This window comes from Oncorhynchus keta, unplaced genomic scaffold (assembly GCF_023373465.1).
Source record: "Oncorhynchus keta strain PuntledgeMale-10-30-2019 unplaced genomic scaffold, Oket_V2 Un_contig_17084_pilon_pilon, whole genome shotgun sequence".
Lineage (NCBI taxonomy): Eukaryota > Metazoa > Chordata > Actinopteri > Salmoniformes > Salmonidae > Oncorhynchus > Oncorhynchus keta.
The window spans coordinates 1-9356 of NW_026280278.1; the positions used below are offsets into that span (position 1 = coordinate 1).

Here is a 9356-nt window from a genome sequence, read left to right on the forward strand (position 1 = left end):
GTAACTAGCAGCACAGTGTGTAACTAGCAGTACAGTGTGTAACTAGCAGTACAGTGTGTAACTAACAGTACTGCACAGTGTGTAACCAACAGTACTGTACAGTAACTAGCAGCACAGTGTGTAACTAACAGTACAGTGTGTAACTAACAGTACCGCACAGTGTGTAACTAGCAGCACAGTGTGTAACTAGCAGTACAGTGTGTAACTAGCAGTACAGTGTGTAACTAGCAGTACAGTGTGTAACTAGCAGTACAGTGTGTAACTAACAGTACTGCACAGTGTGTAACTAACAGTACAGTGTAACTAACAGTACTGCACAGTGTAACTAGCAGCACAGTGTGTAACTAGCAGTACTGTACAGTGTGGAACTAGCAGTACAGTGTGTAACTAACAGTACTGTACAGTGTGTAACTAACAGTACTGTGTGTAACTAGCAGTACTGTACAGTGTGTAACTAACAGTACAGTGTGTAACTAACAGTACAGTGTGTAACTAACAGTACAGTGTGTAACTAACAGTACAGTGTGTAACTAACAGTACAGTGTGTAACTAGCAGTACTGTACAGTGTGTAACTAACAGTACTGCACAGTGTGTAACTAACAGTACTATACAGTGTGTAACTAACAGTACAGTACAGTGTGTAACTAACAGTACAGTGTGTAACTAGCAGTACTGTCCAGTGTGTAACTAACAGTACAGTGTGTAACTAGCAGTACTGTACAGTGTGTAACTAACAGTACAGTGTGTAACTAGCAGTACAGTGTGTAACTTACAGTACAGTGTGTAACTAACAGTACAGTGTGTAACTAGCAGTACTGTACAGTGTGTAACTAACAGTACAGTGTGTAACTAGCAGTACTGCACAGTGTGTGGAGTTGTGTTCCTTACCGGGAGGTTGCATGGCTTCCCGTTCACCTTCACACACAGATTGGGCGGAAAGTGGTCTTCCTGAGGACAACTCGTCTCAGAGAGACAAAACCTGCACACACACACACACACACACACACACACACACACACACACACACACACACACACACACACACACACTGCAATGAAGAATGGCCACTAGATTATGGCCAGCTGATCTCTCGGTAAACCATCAATACGTGCAAAATTCACCTGCACAGCTCATCTCAATTGCATCCAGCATTGGCCACCCCCAAGAAAGATGTCAGGGTTATGTTTCTACCCCCTAAAACAGATGTCAGGGTTATGTTTCTACCCCTAAGACAGATGTCAGGGTTATGTTTCCACCCCTAAGACAGATGTCAGGGTTGTGTTTCCACCCCTAACCCCTCCCTAAGACAGATGTCAGGTTACAGTGCCTATGCGAATGTATTCGGCCCCCTTGAACATTGCGACCTTTTGCCACATTTCAGGCTTCAAACATGAAGATATACAACTGTATATTTTTGTGAAGAATTAATAACAAGTGGGAAACAATCATGAAGTGGAACGACATTTATTGGATATTTCAAACTTTTTTAACAAATCAAAAACTGAAAAATTGAGTGTGCAAAATTATTCAGCCCCTTTACTTTCAGTGCAGCAAACTCTCTCCAGAAGTTCAGTGAGGATCTCTGAATGATCCAATGTTTACCTAAATGACTAATGATGATAAATACAATCCACCTGTGTGTAATCCAGTCTCCGTATAAATGCACCTGCACTGTGATAGTCTCAGATGTCCGTTAAAAGCGCAGAGAGCATCATGAAGAACAAGGAACACACCAGGCAGGTCCGAGATACTGTTGTGAAGAAGTTTAAAGCCGGATTTGGATACAAAAAGATTTCCCAAGCTTTAAACATCCCAAGGAGCACTGTGCAAGCGATAATATTGAAATGGAAGCGAGTATCAGACCACTGCAAATCTACCAAGAACTGGCCGTCCTTCTAAACTTTCAGCTCATACAAGGAGAAGACTGATCAGAGATGCAGCCAAGAGGCCCATGATCACTCTGGATGAACTGCAGAGATCTACAGCTGAGGTGGGAGACTCTGTCCATAGGACAACAATCAGTCGTATATTGCACAAATCTGGCCTTTATGGAAGAGTGGCAAGAAGAAAGCCATTTCTTAAAGATATCCATAAAAAGTATAGTTTAAAGTTTGCCACAAGCCACCTGGGAGACACACCAAACATGTGGAAGAAGGTGCTCTGGTCAGATGAAACCAAAATTGAACTTTGTGGCAACAATGCAAAACATTATGTTTGGCGTAAAAGCAACACCCTGAACACACCATCCCCACGGTCAAACATGGTGGTGGCAGCATCATGGTTTGGGCCTGCTTTTCCTCAGCAGGGACAGGGAAGATGGTTAAAATTGATGAGAAGATGGATGGAGCCAAATACAGGACCATTCTGGAAGAAAACCTGATGGAGTCTGCAAAAGACCTGAGACTGGGACGGAGATTTGTCTTCCAACAAGACAATGATCCAAAACATAAAGCAAAATCTACAATGGAATGGTTAAAAAATAAACATATCCAGGTGTTAGAATGGCCAAATCAAAGTCCAGACCTGAATCCAATCGAGAATCTGTGGAAAGAACTGAAAACTGCTGTTCACAAATGCTCTCCATCCAACCTCACTGAGCTCGAGCTGTTTTGCAAGGAGGAATGGGAAAAATGTCAGTCTCTCGATGTGCAAAACTGATAGAGACATACCCCAAGCGACTTACAGCTGTAATCGCAGCAAAAGGTGGTGCTACAAAGTATTAACTTAAGGGGGCTGAATAATTTTGCACGCCCAATTTTTCAGTTTTTGATTTGTTAAAAAGTTTGAAATATCCAATAAATGTTGTTCCACTTCACGATTGTGTCCCACTTGTTGATTCTTCACAAAAATACAGTTTTATATCTTTATGTTTGAAGCCTGAAATGTGGCAAAGGTCGCAAAGTTCAAGGGGCCGAATACTTTCGCAAGGCACTGTATGTTTCCACCCCTAAGACAGATGTCAGGGTTATGTTTCCACTCCCTAAGACAGATGTCAGGGTTGTTTCTCCACTCCCTAACCCCTCCGTCAGGGTTATGTTTCTACCCCTAAGACAGATGTCAGGGTTATGTTTACACCCCTAAGACAGATGTCAGGGTTATGTTTCCACCCCTAAGACAGATGTCAGGGTTATGTTTCCACTCCCTAACCCCTCCGTCAGGGTTATATATATATATATATATATATATATATATAATATACATATATATATGCCATTTAGCGGACGCTTTTATCCAAAGCGACTTACAGTCATGTGTGCATACATTCTACGTATGGGTGGTCCCGGGAATTGAACCCACTACCCTGGCGTTACAAGCGCCATGCTCTACCAACTGAGCTACAGAAGACAGATGTCAGGGTTATGTTTCTACCCCTAAGACAGATGTCAGGGTTATGTTTCTACCCCTAAGACAGATGTCAGGGTTATGTTTCCACCCCTAACCCCTCTCTAAGACAGATGTCAGGGTTATGTTTCCATCCTCATTGCAAACAACATTTTTCAAAATAATTTTGCCTTCTGGTGGAAATTATCTTCGGAATATTTTAGTACTGGCAATTTTACCTGACAAAATATATATATTTTGTATTTTTCTCCCCAATTCCGTGGTATCCAATTGGTAGTTAGTCTCGTCTCATCCAGAATCTCACCCAGAATCTCTAGTGGCACAGCTAGCACTGAGACGCAGAGCCTTAGACCACAGCTAGCACTGAGACGCAGAGCCTTAGACCACAGCTAGCACTGAGACGCAGAGCCTTAGACCACAGCTAGCACTGAGACGCAGAGCCTTAGACCACAGCTAGCACTGAGACGCAGAGCCTTAGACCACAGCTAGCACTGAGACGCAGAGCCTTAGACCACAGCTAGCACTGAGACGCAGAGCCTTAGACCACAGCTAGCACTGAGACGCAGAGCGTTAGACCACAGCTAGCACTGAGATGCAGAGCCTTAGACCACAGCTAGCACTGAGACGCAGAGCCTTAGACCACAGCTAGCACTGAGAACAGCCATGTCCTCTGTCTAGTATAAATCATGGTAACAGTCACTTCCTCTGTCTAGTATAAATCATGGTAACAGTCACTTCCTCTGCCATGTCCTCTGTCTAGTATAAATCATGGTAACAGTCACTTCCTCTGTCTAGTATAAATCATGGTAACAGTCACTTCCTCTGTCTAGTATAAATCATGGTAACAGTCACTTCCTCTGTCTAGTATAAATCATGGTAACGGTCACTTCCTCTGTCTAGTATAAATCATGGTAACGGTCACTTCCTCTGTCTAGTATAAATCATGGTAACGGTCACTTCCTCTGTCTAGTATAAATCATGGTAACAGTAATTTCAATTTTCAGCCATTTCCTCTGTCTATTATAAATAATGGTAACAGTCACTTCCTCTGTCTAGTATAAATCATGGTAACAGTCACTTCCTCTGTCTAGTATAAATCATGGTAACAGTCACTTCCTCTGTCTAGTATAAATCATGGTAACAGTCACTTCCTCTGTCTAGTATAAATCATGGTAACAGTCACTTCCTCTGTCTAGTATAAATCATGGTAACAGTCACTTCCTCTGTCTAGTATAAATCATGGTAACAGTCACTTCCTCTGTCTAGTATAAATCATGGTAACAGTCACTTCCTCTGTCTAGTATAAATCATGGTAACAGTCACTTCCTCTGTCTAGTATAAATCATGGTAACAGTCACTTCCTCTGTCTAGTATAAATCATGGTAACAGTCACTTCCTCTGTCTAGTATAAATCATGGTAACAGTCACTTCCTCTGTCTAGTATAAATCATGGTAACAGTCACTTCCTCTGTCTAGTATAAATCATGGTAACAGTCACTTCCTCTGTCTAGTATAAATCATGGTAACAGTCACTTCCTCTGTCTAGTATAAATCATGGTAACAGTCACTTCCTCTGTCTAGTATAAATCATGGTAACAGTCACTTCCTGTCTAGTATAAATCATGGTAACAGTCACTTCCTCTGTCTAGTATAAATCATGATAACAGTCACTTCCTCTGTCTAGTATAAATCATGGTAACAGTCACTTCCTCTGTCTAGTATAAATCATGGTAACAGTAATTTCAATTTTCAGCCATTTCCTCTGTCTAGTATAAATAATGGTAACAGCCACATAGTGGTTGTAGTATAGTGGGAGGATATATATTGATCATGACACACAGTGGTTGTAGTATAGTGGGAGGATATATATTGATCATGACCACACAGTGGTTGTAGTATAATGGGAGGATATATATTGATCAGGACCTACATAGTGGTTGTAGTATAGTGGGAGGATATATATTGATCAGGATATATATTAATCAGGACCTACATAGTGGTTGTAGTATAGTGGGAGGATATATATTGATCAGGACCTACATAGTGGTTGTAGTATAGTGGGAGGATATATATTGATCAGGACCTACATAGTGGTTGTTGTATAGTGGGAGGATATATATTGATCAGGACCTACATAGTGGTTGTAGTATAGTGGGAGGATATACATTGATCAGGACCTACATAGTGGTTGTAGTATAGTGGGAGGATATATATTGATCAGGATATATATTGATCAGGATATATATTAATCAGGACCTACATAGTGGTTGTAGTATAGTGGGAGGATATATATTGATCAGGATATATATTGATCAGGATATATATTAATCAGGACCTACATAGTGGTTGTAGTATAGTGGGAGGATATATATTGATCAGGACCTACATAGTGGTTGTAGTATAGTGGGAGGATATATATTGATCAGGACCTACATAGTGGTTGTAGTATAGTGGGAGGATATATATTAATCAGGACCTACATAGTGGTTAATATAATCCTACTAGAAGTAGAACAAGGAGTTCTATCAACTGACCGTAATTGAACTTGTACTGTGAAGTCACATTTGGTCCCCGAGATGTCCCTGAAAAACACAGACGGACATTAAAAGGGTTGGTCGTGTACATGGTAGGGCAGAGGGTTGGTAGTAGGGTAGAGGGTTGGTAGGGTACATGGTAGGGTAGAGGGTTGGTAGGGTACATGGTGGGGTAGAGGATTGGTAGGGTACATGGTAGGGTAGAGGGTTGGTAGAGGGTTGGTAGGGTACATGGTAGGGTAGAGGGTTGGTAGGGTAGTGGGTTGGTAGGGTACATGGTAGGGTAGAGGGTCGGTAGGGTACATGGTAGGGTAGAGGGTTGGTAGGGTACATGGTGGGAGTGAGGGTTGGTAGGGTAGAGGATTGGTAGGGTACATGGTAGGGTAGAGGGTTGGTAGGGTACATGGTGGGGTAGAGGGTTGGTAGGGTAGAGGGTTGGTAGGGTACATGGTAGGGTAGAGGGTTGATAGGGTAGAGGAGTTGGTAGGGTACATGGTATGGTAGAGGTTGGTAGGGTAGAGGGTTGGTAGGGTAGAGGGTTGGTAGGGTAACATGGTATAGTAGAGGGTTGGTAGGGTACATGGTAGGAGTAGAGGGTTGGTAGGGTACATGGTAGGGTAGAGGGTTGGTAGGGTAGAGGGTTGGTAGGGTACATGGTAGAGTAGAGGGTTGATAGGGTAGAGGGTTGGTAGGGTACATGGTAGAATAGGGTACATGGTAGTAAAGTGTATATGGTAGGGTAGAGGGTAGGTAGAGGTACGTTGGTAGGGTAGAGGGTAGGTAGGGCACATGGTAGTATAGAGTACGTTGGTAGGGTAGAGGGTTGGTAGGGTACATGGTAGTATAGGGTACGTTGGTAGGGTAGAGGGTTGGTAGGGTACATTGGTAATATAGAGTACGTTGGTAGGGTAGAGGGTTGGTAGGGTACATGGTAGTATAGGGTGTGGTAGTATACGGGACATGGTAGGATAGAGGGTAGGTAGGGTACATGGTAGGGTAGAGGGTAGGAAGGGTCCGTTGGTAGGGTAGAGGGTAGGTAGGGTACGTTGGTAGGGTAGAGGATAGGTAGGGTAGGTGATAGGGTCCATGGTAGTATAGGGTCCATGGTAGGGTAGAGGTAGGTAGGGTATGTTGGTAGGGTACGTTGGTAGTATAGGGTCCATGGTAGGGTAGAAGGTAGGTAGGCTACGTTGGTAGGAGCAGAGGATAGGTAGGGTACGTTGGTAGGGTACATTGGTAGTATAGGGTACACGGTAGGGTAGAGGGTAGGTAGGGTACCTTGATAGGGTACATGGTAGGAGAGGATACATGGCAGGGTAGAGGGTAGGCAGGGTATGTTGGCAGGGTACGTTGGTAGTATAGGGTACATGGTAGGGTAGACGGTAGGTAGGCTACGTTGGTAGGGTAGAGGATAGGTAGGGTACATGGTAGTATAGGGTACATTGTAGGGTAGAGGGTAGGCAGGGTACATTGGTAGGGTACATTGGTAGGGTACATTGGTAGTATAGGGTACACGGTAGGGTAGAGGGTAGGTAGGGTACCTTGATAGGGTACATGGTAGGAGAGGATACATGGCAGGGTAGAGGGTAGGCAGGGTACGTTGATAGGGTACATGGTAGTACAGGATACATGGTAGGGTAGAGGGTAGGTAGGGTACATGGTAGAGCAGAGGGTTTAAGTGTCTCTTACATTGAGCTGCTAATCTGTTGGACTTGCTGCGGCGTTAGTGCGAACGCAAAACACGTTTCCTGAAACCGCTGGCTGTTGTCCGATGCTGCAGAAAGAGAGAGAGACAGAGGGAGAGAGAGAAAGAGAGAGAGAAAGAGAAACAGAGGGAGAGAGACAGAGAGAGCGAGAGAGAAAGAGAAACACACAGGGAGAGAGAGAGAGCGAGAGAGAAAGAGAAACAGAGGAGAGAGAGAGAGAGAGAGAAAGAGAAACAGAGAGAGAGAGAGCGAGAGAACGAGAGAGAGACGAGAAACGAGAGAGAGAGAGAACGAGAGAGAGCGAGATAACGAGAGAGAGATAGCGGAGAGAGAAGCGAGAGAACGAGAGAGCGAGATAACGAGACGAGAGAGCGAGATAACGAGACAGAGAAAGCGAGATAACGAGACAGAGAGAGCGAGATAACGAGACAGAGAGAAGCGAGATAACGAGAGCAGAGAGGAGCGAGATAACAGAGAGCGAGAAAGAGCAGAGAAGCGAGAGAAAGAACGAGAGAAAGAGCGAGAGAAAAGAGCGAGAGAGTGAGAGAGAGAAGCAGGAGACAGAGAGGAAAGAGAGGAAGAGAGGAAGAGAGAGGAAGAGAGGAAGAGGAAGAGAGAGGAAGAGAGAGACAGAGAGACAGAGAGACAGAGAGAGTGAGAGACAGAGTAGAGAGTGAGAGACAGAGTAGAGTGAGAGTGAGAGACAGAGTAGAGTGAGAGTGAGAGTGAGGTGAGTGAGAGTGAGAGTGAGAGTGAGAGACAGAGTGAAGTGAAGTGAGAGTGGAAGTGAGAGACAGAGTGAGAGTGAGAGACAGAGTGAGAGTGAGTGAGAGTGAGAGTGAGAGTGAGAGAGAGAGAGAGAGAGAGAGAGAGAGAGAGAGAGAGAGAGAGAGAGAGAGAGAGAGAGTGAGAGAGGAGGTACTGGTTAGTGATAAGTGAGGGGAACTGTAGAGGACAGTGAACAATCAGAAGAACAATCTGGCCTTTATGGCCATGTACTCTTATAATCTCCACCTGGCACAGCCAGAAGAGGACTGGCCTCCCCTCAGAGCCTGGTTCTTCTCTAGGTTTCTTCCTAGATTCCTGTCTTTCTGGGGAGTTTTTCCTAGCCACCGTGCTTCTACACCTGCATGGCTTGCTGTTTGAGGTTTCAGCCTGGGTTTCTGTACAAGCACTTTGTGACATCAGCTGATGTAAAAGGGCTTTTAAATACATTTGATTGATTGATTGATTGAACAGAGGCTTAGTCCTTTTCAGTAGAGAGGTCTGTTCACTCAACCGATCAGGCGATACAGGGTCCTCTACCCACAACAGGGATGGTTGTGTTCTTCACACCAGTTATCCTCAGACAGACTTCTCAAAACAAAACTGGCTACCAGGAACGCTCTGAGAAAAGGAGGGTGTGCTATCTTGTCATCGATGCCAGTAGAAATGGGGGCTTCAGCAATACGGAACGTGTAGTACAGTCACTTGGTAGGGTGACGGTACAGTTTGAACCTCGCACGGGCAGAGATCCTAAGAAAAACACAGCCTTGGGCTTGGTGGAGTGGTGTAGTGCAACAGTGGGGCGCTGAAGTGCTGCCTGGGGGGCTTACGGAGTGGGAGAAACAGCCCTGTATGAAGACAGACTGTAGGGGGTAGTGCAGTCCCAGCCTGTCGTTCAGCTGTAAACCACGTCTTTGTGCTGACAGAGTTGTGAGACCGATGATGTCACTGTAGATGACCGGTGTGTGTGTGGCTGGTGAGCGTGCGTGTGACTGGTGAGAGTGCGTG

At 44.6% G+C, this 9356-nt stretch overlaps 1 long non-coding RNA gene across 1 annotated transcript; it reads right to left on the minus strand.

The window, feature by feature from the left end:
* Window positions 1–888: 888 nt before the first annotated feature.
* Window positions 889–7670, minus strand: LOC127919566 (uncharacterized). Its single transcript, XR_008103345.1, has 3 exons — window positions 7567–7670; window positions 5878–5925; window positions 889–980 (listed from the first exon to the last, which is right to left on the minus strand). It is a non-coding gene; the product is annotated as an uncharacterized LOC127919566 (long non-coding RNA).
* Window positions 7671–9356: the final 1686 nt, after the last annotated feature.